The following is a 14,603-nucleotide window of genomic DNA, read 5'->3' on the forward strand; positions in this document are numbered from 1 at the left end:
TAAACGATCCAATTAAGGTGCATCTTCAAAGCTTATCATAAGATATAATTTTGGTGTCGGAAATTTCAATTATGAGCTAAAAAACTGCTTCACATCTAATTATAAAATTTAAAACTCATAAAATGATCAATCTCGAGTAGATCTTTAATCTAACGAAATTCTTGAGAAGAGTATGTCTAAATAATTTATTACAAGATGTACCCTTTTTGTACTTTAATTTTCTTTTTTTTCTCACATCCGTACATATTATGCTCGAGATGATAAACTAGAGGGTTTTTCACATAAACTTTTTATGTTTGTATTTCCTCTTATGTCCCTTGTCTGCGTGTGCCTCTATGGCCAAAATCTCAATTGCTAATAGTTTAGCTATGTTCCAAATTTCAACAAAAAATTGACACTCCGATGAAATAATGCAACATTGTGTTTGATTTCCCTAGGGTCGTTTGTTTGAGCAAATTAGTTGAAATAAACTTAAATTTGATTAATGAAATTTCCATCAGGATTAAATGAGTAGCTTTTTCTGAGTAATCATGAAAGATTGAAGAGAGAGACAGGAAACAAAAAAAACTTAGAGCAAGAGATTAGAGAAATAAAAAGAAATGTATGGAACAACTTGCACTTGCGTTCGATTTACTCAGAACTCACCATTGAAAAGAGAAAAGAAAATAGGAGGAGAGAGAGAGAAAGATGAGACTTTTTTTTAGAGGGGATAAGAGCATCTGCCAGAAAGCAGGGGGGTGGGGAATGGAATAGATATGGACCCGACCCGGTACCTGATGACTGGACCGGACTTGTGTCCGAGTATGGGTCCAAAACTTAGACCCGGATGGTCGGATCCAGGTCCAAACATTGAACGCAAATTCTATTCGAAACCAGGTCCGAGTCTATGTAGACCTGACCTGAAGTATTATTATTTAAATAATATATAATATTTTAATAATAAATAATTAATATTTAATCAACATGTAAATAAATATAACTAGTTGTAATATTTAAATAGTACATGTGCATATTTAACATAATATTTAAATATATTTTTATTTATTTTTAGGTTGGGTCCAAGTCCAATAGGGTTCTGGTCGACCTAACCCAACCCCAACCAGAAAGTTAAAATTTTGGTGTGAACTAATTTAACCATAATTAACTTGGTGTCATTAATGCTTGTTGATGGTGGTTAAACTGAGTCCTTATTGCCATAATTGTTTTCTCTTCCTCCTTAGAAAGGCACATTTAACTATTCAATAATGCTCAAAATATCTTTCACTTTCAAAAAAAATAATGATAAAAATATCCTTAAAATATGTTACATGTTAATTGGAGTGTTGAAGAAATAAACAAAGACTATTTTGCCCTTGATCGTGGGACAACGGCAAAGTTAGGGGGAAAATTATTGGGGTTTACCCTACGAGCATTAGGATTTGAAGAATTTACGGTGGGCCACCACAGGTAAAAGATAGAACTATTGTTGGAAGACAATAAAATGGTCGAACTGCATAAAAAATTCAACAAGGTGGTTAAATCAATCAAATTTTGAATAAGTGGTTACTTGTTAAGAGTAAGGAATTATTTCACCTAGGTACATCCTTAATTCTTTTATAAAAATGCTCGAGTTACCAAACTCTGGCAATATTTTTTATAATTTGGCCACATGAGTTACTCGAGCTAAATAACCTAAATAATGCTTCTCATAACATATTATTTCATCAAAAAATTGTGCTCCAGGTTGTTTGGAACCAAAAACAAGGAATTATTTCACTCAGGTACATCCTTATTATTTTATATATCTTCAGTAAGATTATTTTTAGTGAAAAATATAGGTTCAAGATTTGAATCCAAAGACCAAAGCAATATTATTTTTTTATATTTTCTATCATTTTGGAAACGATTGGAAAGTGTTTTGGATATGAATACTTATTTTTTACATTTTCCTTATTTTTGGATTATTTTTAAAATAACCCCCCATCCCAAATTGATTTTTCAAAAGGAAGAAAATTCACTACACTTTTAACCTCATTTAGATGTGTTTTATTTAATTTTACTTCAAACAAAATTTTCTTATTTTTTATATTTTTATTTTTTTTAACACTTTTTGGATTGACCAGACTTCGCTCGACCCCAATTAACTTGGACTCGGCCTGAGTTACTTAGCTCGGCCATAGGCCGAGCCCCGTATTTGAGTCATAGTTTTACTCACAGGAAATGACGAGCTTGTTTGAGACTACAAACAGAACAAGGCAATTTAAGTAAGTTAAAAGTTTATATAAGGTTGCAACCTTAAAATGTAGAATTAAAAATGCACCTAAACAATCCATTGAAAATGGTTGTTTTAACGTTTAAAAATCCTATAATTGATCATCTTGACATCGAGATGTATGAATATGAAAAAAAAAAAAGATTTGAGTCCCATAAATAGTGCATCTTGCAACACATCATCTAGACCATCCAAGTTTAAAGATTTTCATATGTTTATAGATCTACTTGATATTAACCATTTTTGGAGTTTAAAATTTTATAATTACATTTATAAATAGATTTTCAGATAATCCTAATAATTTTTACAGCAAAATTACATGTTATGATAAAATTTGGAGGTGCACTTTAATTGGATTGTTTAAGGTTGCAACCTTATAGAAACCACACCCTTTAAGTAATGTTTAATAAAATTTGGGGGTACCCAGATGAAAATATGTTTAAAAACATTTTCATTTTCTTTTTTCTTTTTGTTTTTTTTTTTGTGTTTTTTTTGTTTTGGTGTTTTTTTTTTTTTGTGCTTTTTTTTTTTGTGTTCTTTTGTGTGTTTTTTTTGTTTTTTTTTAATGGAATCTTGACCATTTAAATGATACTTTCCCACAAATAAGTTTCTAAGGAAAAAAAAAAAAAATCCCCCCATAATGCATTAAGAAAGATAGACAAAGATTGGATATTCTAATATAAGTAAATAACTGGCATGGCTAGACACTTTTAGAATAGAAATCAGTGCCATTATGAGATAAAAGATCGCAAAGGTCATGTCCCAATGCATTTGGATACATGAACCAACACTAGTACAAAGAAGAAAATCAATGCTATTTTAAGTAAAGTAGTATTGTAAACTGGCACATGTCCCAATGCATTTGGAGATACTATAGAAATTTTAAGTCAATGAGTAGGGGTGGCAATGGAACTGGACCCGTACGAGGTCCAGGTACAGGTCCAATTGTTTAACCTAGTGTGTCGGGTTCGGGTCCAAATCTTGGACCCGAACACTATTCAAGTCTGGGTCCATGTCCTGGTCCAATCAGGATTGCGTCCGGGTCCCAGTTCTCAGTCCCACATTATATTTTTAGGTCCCAATTTATGAAATATATCTAAATATATGGATATTTTAATTTTGTTGTTAGGTTTAGGTCCAAGCCTGAGTCAGAGTCCCACATTATATTTTCAGGTCTAGGACTAAGTTCAGTGACTTTGGGTCCAGCCAGACTCCCACCCGACCCATTACCACCCTTATCAATGACACCACTAAATTTTAAGCATACATGCTGGATTTGCCATATAGGGGCAAATAGAGAAGGCATTAATACTGGATAAAGACAAGCTTGCCAAGAATAAAGAAAAGGAGAGCAGAAATACTAAAAATAGAGAGAGGCGTGCCAAACGTAAAGAAGCACCAAAGATATAGAGAGGTGTGCCAAGAGTAAAGGAGCACCAAAAATATAGAGAGGCATGCCAAGAGTAAAGGAGGAGGCAATTCAAATACTGCTTTACAAGAGGGTCGTTTCCAACGGTGGTGAGTGAATCATAGTTAACTATGGTTTGTCATTCATTTGGTGAAGTCACCCCAACCTTCACTAATATAAATACAGAAGGGCATCTATACCCCTCATCCAACCCCTTGCAATTATCTCCCTCACATCCCAAAGCTTCTTAGAGGTTTACCCCTATCCTATTTTTCCTTCTTCTTGAGTAGTTCTTTCTCATCCACTTAGTTCCTTCTTTGTTCAAGTCTCAAAGCCTAGTGCTTGATTGACATGTCTTTTCCCTACATCCTATATGTTTGAGGTCACTAGGGTTTTGCTCAATCCTAGGAACATCATGTACAATTCTATATCATCATCATTAAGCCTTTTTCCAATTATTTAGGGTCGGCTATATGAATCCTGATATGCCAATATGCTCTATCAAGAGCTATACAACCAATGAAGTCAAAGTTCTACATCAACATAAATTTATATCAATAGAACATTTCTACCAAAAGCCCAAGTTGTCAAGGTATGGTTTTGGAGAGAAAATTATTGAACTAGCCCTTGTTTTCTTAGGTGTCTCTAGCAAAATCAGTTTTTGATTAGTTCGTTAACAAGAGAATAAGACTAGAATTATCACTTTTGATGGAGAAGAATACTAGAATTTTATCTCTTCTTCTAATGGCGGATGAGGAGGAGATTGAAGATTTGAACTTCAATTCTTCAAGTATAGAGAGTTTGCTGGTATTTGTGATATTGGAATGGAGAAAATCACACCCAAACAGCATGGAAATAAGAAAACTCCAACCCAAATGGCGTGAAGATGTGTATATACTGGATGGAGGTGTAAGCTTGAGCTTCACATTGCACCTTCTTTCACGTCAATGGAAGAATCAGAGCCCATCATGACTTCTTACCTGGCTCACAAGGGGATTTGGAAACAATTCCAGGTTCGTTATCAGGTTTTGAAGAGGAAGAATAGCATGTACCTTGTTTTTGTTGTTCATTTGAAGAGAAACCCGAGGCCATGAATGTTTTGGTAGAGATACACATCCATAGATGTTTCTTATGATAGTTCAGAAGAGAAAGTAAAACCAATTTCAGTTGATCCTTTGAATTCAAAAGAAACATAAACTTCTTTATTAAGTGTGGAACCCAAATTCGAATTTGCTATAGCGTCCAGCTCTAATGAAGAAAAGGACTCCAAGCCCTTTGTGGATTGTTCTCTTTCAGAAGAGAAAGATCCTTAATCTGAATCAGTGGATGTTTATAAGGAGGTGGTAATACGCTTTGAGATGGCTCTCTTTCTATCAGGAGCAGCAAAGTCTCTATTAATATCAGGAGGTAAGAAGGCATCACCCTCTAGTCAAGAAGATAAACCCAAATTCTTACATGGTCATCATGGTATTTTATATCCCGTGATGGTTCAAAACATTAATCCCATCACCATACTAGGTATACTGTGATGCCTTCAGGATAATACACCTACCATAAAGGCTATTTGGTAAAAAAAAAAAAAAATTCAAAAAAGTGAAAAGGTATGGAGAAGGTTTAGTAAAAAGTACAAGGTGTTTTTTCTAATATGCCAAGAATTAAGGTATATTTATGATAACTCGGAGTATGTGAAAGAAGAAAGTAATGCATATTTTCTTTTTAAATCAGTTGGTACGGGATACAATTTTTTTTTCCTAAAGCTTGATAAAAAGAATAAATTTTGATAATCTGTCATTGCAAGAGGAAATATGCAGTTAGTTATTGAAAACAACTACAATGATGTGTACTTTTGCAATTATGTTACTTGTTGTCTTCAGCTTTTGCTGGTCTCTCATTGCATCCAATAGTTTTTTGCTGCCAAAAAAAGAAATCAGAAAATAATAAAAAAAAAAAGGAAAATCATCAATCCATCTTCACCACAATCAAACTTGTGAAATATCAAGTAATGAAATACTATATTTTCTTGAATAAAGGTGGAACTAATCTTGCGATTGATTGTTTAAGTGGTTGATAATTGCAATGCTACCATCTATTTTGAACATTGACGTTTGCAATACTACCATTCCAAGTGTAAATACTACATACGAGTTCATGTTCTACCATTAACCAACCACTAAAAAAAAGAAGAAAAAAAGAAGAAAAATGATTAGCAGTAAATATATTTCCAAAAACATATATAGTTTTAAATTCTAGAAGTTTTTTGGGTTTCAAGCTCTTTCGGTTGGATCTGTGGTTGCCAAAAGGGGCCTATAGTAAACCCTAATGTAGACGCATAAGAGATCGGTAGAGATCCTATACTAGGAAGTAGCTTCATGTTTTATATTTTACTTAGATAATTATACTTGAAGATTACCATTATCAACCTAATAATGAAGTTGTCCTGATATGGAATAAGTTCATCTCACACTCACTCTCTATTCGGCAACAAGAATGGCAAGGCAATCAGCTGTAAAGCCATTTTGCCATGTTGACAAGGAGAGCATGGATCTTCTTTTGCTTATCGCGTATGGGATCCGACATAGACAACTTTTGTAGTGTCCCTAACATGACTAATGTTCGAGACTTCGTTACAGATTGTTGGCGAAGAAATCCAAAGTGGTGATTATTGACACCACATGGACAACTAGGCTTGCGTTTATAGTGCCTGGTTTGGGCAGTTTAGGCCTGATCATAGCGAATCTTTGTTAGAAGGCTACTAGTTCTATACCTTGTTTCCTTTCCTTATTTGTGTATTCCTTTCTACTGAGACATTGTAGAACATAAAAGGCATGACCCCTGAGACATTGTAGAACATAAAAGGCATGACCCCAAGCTTCCATGTAATCCATTACAACGGAAAACTGGATATAGACAAGAAAGTAACAGAGAATACAGAAGGATAAACTTTGAGAGAGAGAGAGAGAGATCACTTTTAAGAATTTTACATTAATTAGAAAATTCTAAATTCAATTTGGCAAATGATACAATCAATTATTGATAACAGCTTCATGAATAAAGATGTAAAGTTGGCACAAAATGACAAAAGTAATCTTGTGAATGATAGCAAGTGTGCATCACTGCATTTGAATATCAATGTGTTTGAAAGCTCATCCATGGATATAAATAAAGAAATAGCAAATGTGAGACCAAGAGGTCCTATGTTATAGCCCATTTTGAAACATTTAAAGAAATGGAGCATGTTTTTCAGCATGATGAAAAAGCATGATGTTAGACCAAATTATATCACTAGCTCTCTTATCAATTGATATGGTAAAATGGGGTCCAAAAACTCCCGTAAGTACTGAGACAATTGGGTTGTTCAGCTATTCAAGATAACCCATATTTAAAATGCATCACAAGTGCATACGGTAGTGCACTTGTGTTAAGAAAAGTATTTAATGATGACATAAAAGCAATGCAAGTCTGATAACTTAAAAGAATTATTATCCAAGCTTACGCAAGTCAAAGTATGGGTGAGGCTACTCGTGAGGTGAAGATAAAATTTGGCATGTGGAGCAGCATATCTCAAGTATTAATTTAACTTTCTTTTTGGTATAATACATTACAGTTGTTGGTGAGAAATTCCCCTCATAAAATCCATTAATGACACCATTTTCTGATGCATACCAGCTCTATCATACGACTTGATCAAGATATTTAGAGTTTGAATGTTGATATTCATCATACTAGTTCTAGATTTCTTTAATAGATCCACAGTTACCATGAGCCAAATTAAAACAATTCTTTGAGTAAATATATATAGGCATCTACCTGTTTCATGCATTTCTGTAACTGACTTTTCCATATCTTTGAGCATTCCTGCCTCGCTATATTCATCGGTTATATAATTGTAAGGAATAGTGTTAAAGTTCAACACAATAGTAAGACATTTCCTTAAAGACCTAATTGATTATTTACCATAAGCCCAAAAAAAACCATTCATAGAATAAATATTTAGTGGGCATTTACATGTTTCAAGCATTTCTATTCGTGACTTCTCCATATCTTTGAGCATTCTTGACTTGCTATATCCACCTATTATACAATTGTAAGCAGCGTTTAAAAAATCGCCGAGTCGAACCGGACTCGCCCGGTTCGACTCGGAATTCACGAAAAAGGGACCGGATTGGTTCAAAAAACGGGAATCGTCCGGTTCTAGAGAGAACCGGACGATTCCGTACAGTGACTCGCCGATTCACTGTGCGGAATCGGCGAGTCGGTGAAGAACACGGGTTGCACAGTGTTCTTCACAGATTTTTTCAAATTTGTCATTTTTTGATCATTTTTTTTGTTTTTTTCGGCATGTGATCTGTTTTTCAGGCTGTAAACAGCTTTATTCAGATTTTTCAAGGATTAAATGGTGGAAAAATTGGTTGTTTTTGGATCAAGAAAAATTCGGGGTTTAGGGTTTCCGCCATTTCTGAAATTTCATGCCAAATAGGGCATGAATCTTTCAAAATTTGTAGGCATATTGATCTTAAAGTTGTGAATCAAAAGATTTTGTTACTAATTTGTGATAATCGTTGAGAAAAACAGAGTTTTTTGGACATTGAAGGCTTCGGTTCACAAAAACAGGTAAGAACTTTGGGTTTTTTTTTTTTTTCCGCCATTTGATTTATTTCACGGCATATTTTGAACAAAATGAGTTCAATAATTAGGGTTTTTAATCTTTATTGTGTCTAGTATGATTTAAAATTTTTAATTTTACATAATCTGATCAATTACAGCAAGAAATTTGATATGAACAGTGAGATGCCTGCGGAACCAAATTCCGCTGTTTTTTTTTTTTTTTTCCGCCTTTTGATTTTGTTTTCATGATATATTTGAAATAATGTGTTAAAAATTTAGGTTTTTGATTCCTTATATTGTTGTTTATCAGAAAATATAGTCAATTGGATGTAATTTATTCACTTGGAGGTGAATTTTTGAGTTAAAATCGCTTATGTAAAACGACTCTGTGAAGAACAATTTTTTTTTTTTTTTTTTTTTTTTTTTTTTTTTTTTTTTTTGTGTAGCCCATGATAGAATTTTTTGTAATCTATGATCGAATTTTTTGTAATCCATGATCAAAATGTTTGTTTTTTTTTCTTGTAATCCATGATCGAATTTTATTTTTTATTTTTTATTTTTGTAACCCATGATAGAATTTTTTGTAATCCATGATCGAATGTTTTGTAATCCATGATCGAAATGTTTGTTTTTTTTTGTAATCCATGATCGAATTTTTTGTTTTTTGTTTTTTATGTAACCCATGATAGAGTTTTTTGTAATCAATGATTGAATTTTTTGTTATCCATGATGTAATTGTTTTTTTCTTTTTTTGTAATCCACGATCGAATTTTTTGTTTTTTTTTTTTGTAATGCATGATCGAATTTTATGTAATCCATGAACGAATTTTTTGTAATCCATGATAGAATTTTCTGTAATCCATGATCGACTTTTTTGTAATCCATGATCGAATTTTATGTAATCCATGATCGAATTTTTTGTAATCCATGATAGAATTTTCTGTAATCCATGATCGACTTTTTTGTAATCCATGATCGAAATGTTTGTTTTTTTTACTTGTAATCCATGATCGAATTTTTTGTGTTTTTTTTTTTTTTTGTAACCCATGATTGAATTTTTTGTAATATGATCGAATTGTTTTTTTCTGTTCTTGTAATCCACGATCGAATTTTTTGTTTTTTTATGTTTTTTTTTTTTTTGTAATCCATGATCGAATTCTATGTAATCCATGATCGAATTTTATGTAATCCATGAGCGAATTTTTTGTAATCCATGATCGAATTTTTTGTAATCCATGATCGAATTTTTAGAAAATTTATGATTTTTTTTTTTTAATCCATGATCGAACTTTTTGAAAATTTGTTAATTTTTTTTTTTAATCTATGATCGAATTTTTGAAAATTTGCTGTACTTTTTTTTTTTACTTCTTTTTATCCATGATCGAATTTTTTGAAAAATGATGATTTTTCGAAAAGATGTGAAAATCGTGATAAAGTTTTGATTATCATGATGTATTAAACATTTAAAATTTTAAACCCAATTTTTAATTTTTATTGTTTGAGTTTGCTGTAAATTTTTTTTTTTTTTTTCCATGATCGAATTTTTTGAAAAATGATGATTTTCCGAAAAGATGTGAAAATCGTGACAAGGTTTTAATTATCATGAGGTATTAAACCATATTTTAAATTTTTATTGTTAAAGTTTTTGTTGAAAAAATTGTATGTTGATGGATTATTTATGCAAAAAAATGCATGTTATTATATTTTCAATACAAAACTGTATTTTTTTTTTCTATTGTTCATGGATTTTTTAGTTGGAATGACTGATGTTAGCCGGCTCTTTGAAGAATTGTTTTTATTATTAATTTTTTAATACAAAAAATGTATGTTCTTGATAATTGAGTTGTAGCCATGTTTGGAGCTTGCATTTTGTATTATTCTAAATGTTTGTAATTGATATGTACGAAAATATTATTGTCCTTTTGCAATAACAAATAACAACGAATATGACTACATGAACTACCGCATCATATTATCATTACATATGGTGATTATTTTTCTTTTTGAACTGTCAGGTTAATTTAAACTTTTTACATCTTAATTTAGATCGTATATTACTAATTTTATGCTTTATTGTAGTCCATGTATGCTGATATACTTATTCCATGATAATTCTATGTTTATCCTTTTGTGTGATGTAAATTAAATGTTGAATGGCGGTTCATGCAGGGGAAGAACATATCAATATTCGCATATTCATTCAAAAACATGAAAATTCTTAATGGAGTACCCTCATTTTTTATTGAATTCCTAAAAAACAATATTTATAATGAATTTTAATAATTTTTTCGGATTTTTTTGAAGCTTTATTCTGACCGATTCACCCGATTCCGACCCGGATCGCCGATTCGCCGATCCGGATCGCCGATTCGCCGATCCGGATCGCCGATTCGCCGATCCGGATCGGTTTTTGAAAAGCCCGATCCTGGTCACCGATCCGGTTTTTAAACCATTTTGTAAGTGATAGTGTTAAATTAAACACAATAATAGGATTTTGCCTTAGAGACCCAGGGAGGGACAGTTAAAGGAACACTTAATGAGGACTCTGTTACATGCATATATCAGGTTTACAATGAAACAACTACATTAATTGCATGAAATGCTTCATCAAGACGACCAATAATACCATAAGCACCCAAAAATGATGCACACATCACTGTCGATTTGAGTCCTTCAACGAGCATAGTTTGGAAGAGCGATCTTTCCTATTCATGTCACTTACATGTGCCAAAAATTTCAATGAGCTTTACATGTCATTTGGAATGATGTTGCTATAAGGAGTACTACAAAAACTGCAAGTATCATGATCACTTTATTGAAATTCTCTTGTGCAAGATTGTTTGGTTTCCATTAAATCAAAGTGTCAGAAATCATAAAATTCCTCAGGTTATGTATTACCCGTATCGCAAATGCCACAAGGTCATTCATTTATGTGTGTATTTATTGTGTAAGACATATTTAAGAATAAGAAGGTATAGTTCGAGTGTTCCGTAAGGGATATAACTTCAAATTGAGTATTTATATGTGATCATGAATATTTATTCCTTGAACTATGCTTATTTCATTTAATGGACATGAGAACAATGCGGCTCACTTTGACACGATCAAAACATTGGTCCTGTCGCTTTTACAAACATTTATTTCAACAAGTAAACCTTCCCTCCAAAAAATAGGTTCCTAAAAGCTAAACCTAGATGATATTGATGAATAATTTTAAAAAGGGATTCTATACTATAAACCCATTTACTTTTAGTACAAAGAGGTCATGATCACTTTTTCTTAAAAGGTTATACCTGGTTAGTATTTGAGAAGGCATTCATTAGAATATTTTCAAGGCACAAATTCAATTTCTTTTCAAGATATTTTATAGAAAACTTGTTTTTATATTGGAAATTCAAATATAGTCCCATATATTTCATGTTTTACACTCAAATCTCATTTATTTGAAAGTATATAGTGTCATTTTAATATTTTATGCCTTTTTTAATACATTAGATTAAGCTTAAATTTGGCATGTTAACACTTCTCATGCTCAAACACATAAAAATTATTTTTAAAACAATGTAAAGTAAATAAAATTATTTTAATACTCTTGAATAGTATAGGGTCATTTTGGTTATTTATTATTTTTTGAATTATTATTTTAATATTTTTTATAGGTGTGATGGTGAAAAGTACGGATATACCAAACTTGAACTTATAAAAAGAATAATAATTAAAACACATTTTAAGCTTTCAAAAAGTGAGACTTGATTGTAAAATATAAAATATAAATATGATAAATATCTGTCTATCACTAAGATAAATAGAAATGTTTTTTCGTTATTTTCACCTAAGAAAAGTGAAAAACTCTCCATTGTTTTTTTGTAAACAACCATTTGATTAGGCAAAGCAACCCTAAGTCTAGGTACGGTGCCAAATTTAAGTTTTTGAACTCCGATATGGCTTATCCTTATATACTCTTTTTCAATCTTATGCATAGGGAAAAGCTTTTTATTATTTTTTAAATATTTTCAGGGAAGGGTATGGGAGCCTTACCATTTTAATATCCAAGGATCTCTCAGAAACTTATTCATAATTGCCTATTAGAAGCTTCGGTGCAAATTGAATGCACTTCTACAGTCTTTTGAAAAAAAAGCACATTCAAACCCCTATGGTGCCGTATTATTAGTTTTAAAGCCTAATTTTGCATTGGGTGCATTTGTATAAGCCGTCAACCATAAACAATCCAATTAAGGTGCACCTCCAAAGCCTATCATAAGATACAATTTTGGTGTCGAAAATTTCAATGATGACCTGAAAAACTGCTTCACATCTTATTATGAAACTTAAAACTCATAAAATGGTCAACCTCGAGTAGATCTATAATCAGTTGAAATCTTGAGAGTAAACTTTCTAAATAATTTATTACAAGATGTACCCTTTTGTGTACTTTAAGTTTCTTTGTTTTCCGACATTCGTACATATTAAGGTCGAGATGATCGACTAGAGGGTCTTTCACCCTCAAAATAACTTTTTACGATGCCCTTTTAGGCATGCCTTTTTTTTCTACAATTTAAGTTTGCACCTTTTTTAAACTTTTTATGTTTGTATTTCCTCTTATGTCCCTTGTTTTTTATAAATTTAAACACAGCTAGTATGTATCTATAACGGAAAAATATTTGATGTGTCAGAGCCTTGTAGATATATTTCAACAACTGTGTAACTCAAGGCATCAAAGATCCATCTTTACTATAGTATTCTTATGGATCAAATGAGTAGCTTTCTTTAAATAATCATAAAAGATTGGAGAGAGAGAGAAAAGAAACAAAGAAATATAGAGCGAGAGGATAGAGAAATAAAAGGAAATGTATGGAACAACTTGCACTTGCCTTCGGTTTACTCAGAACTCGCCATTGAAAAGAGAGAAGAAAATAGGGAGAGAAAAAGAGAGAGAGATGAGACTTTGTTTTAGAGGGGATAAGAGCATCCGCCAGAAAGCAGGAGGGCAATGGATCTAGACCCAACTCGGGACCTGACTGTACCCGACCTGTTGCCAAGTATGGGTCCAAAAATTTGAACCGGTGAGTTGGCTCTAGGTCCAAATATTGAACCCAAATATTATTCGAATCCAGGTCCGGGTCTATGTAGACCTGACCCGAATACTATTATATATATATATATATATATATATATATATATATATATAAACTTCATAACGCCTGAAAATGAATAGTGATTTGGCTTACCCTCATCACCGTCCAAGTTTCATCGTGCGGTCATAATTGTTTGATAGTGTTTTATATTTCATTTTTTTTTCTATAAATCGGAATGACTTGAAATTTGGAGGGTATGTACATCTTACTGATGGGCATCTAATAAAAATATAAAAACATTATCCGTAAAAATAAATTGACCAAAATACCCCTGAAATATTTTGTGGGTATTTTGGTCAATGTTTTTCATATAAATATTTTTTTTATATTTTTCAAACATTCCCCTATTTTTGATGAATACACGCTTTAAATTTCATGTCATTTCAATTTATAGAAAAAAATAAAAAATAAAACACTGCCGGACAATCACGACACACGATGAACTTTGGACGATGTTAGCGGTAGGTGAAATCACTGTTCATTTTCGCCTATAGGCATTGAGTAATGTTTTCCATATATATATATATATATATATATATCTTTAGGACTCATATTGTTTAATAAAACTATGAGTACTAATACCAATCGTGGCAAAATGGCAATGGATGTAGTTCCAACCGGATCACCATCCAGTATTCTCCAACTGACCCAAATAGCCATATTTTCCAACTGGCCCAACTGACCCAAATAGCCCAATATATCCTATATATTCAAGCCAACCTCCTCCATCTTCTCCTCATACACCATTATTCCTACAATCCTCTGTTCCCAGAAAATCAACAGTCAAATCTCAATATGAAGCAACCGCTTTTATTGATGATATAATCATAGAAGATAATCAATTGGCTGAAGACCCAAATATATTAGCTAGACATTATCTCTGTAACAACTTAAACCCTTCTTTTGGCATAAAAACCAGATAATGGTTTGAGATGATATTGCTAGAAACTGGCTCAGTTACTATAGCACACCATTATCAGAAAAATTCGAGAATAATATCATATTCAAAATTACAAATACGAAAAGTTCTACATTTCAGTGAATGGGGTTCAAACTCTTCAAGGGCAAAAAGATTAATATCCCCAGAATTCCCAAATAAGCATTTTAGATACTCCGAATATATTGAAGCCCGGCACAAAATCCTTACTGTTCAAAACCAATACTACTCTCATACCTGGTTCTTACAATTCAAACTGCCAGTTAC

Source organism: Amborella trichopoda, chromosome 9 (genome assembly GCF_054954075.1).
Source record: "Amborella trichopoda isolate Santa Cruz 75 chromosome 9, AtrichopodaSantaCruz75HAP2 v2.0, whole genome shotgun sequence".
Lineage (NCBI taxonomy): Eukaryota > Viridiplantae > Streptophyta > Magnoliopsida > Amborellales > Amborellaceae > Amborella > Amborella trichopoda.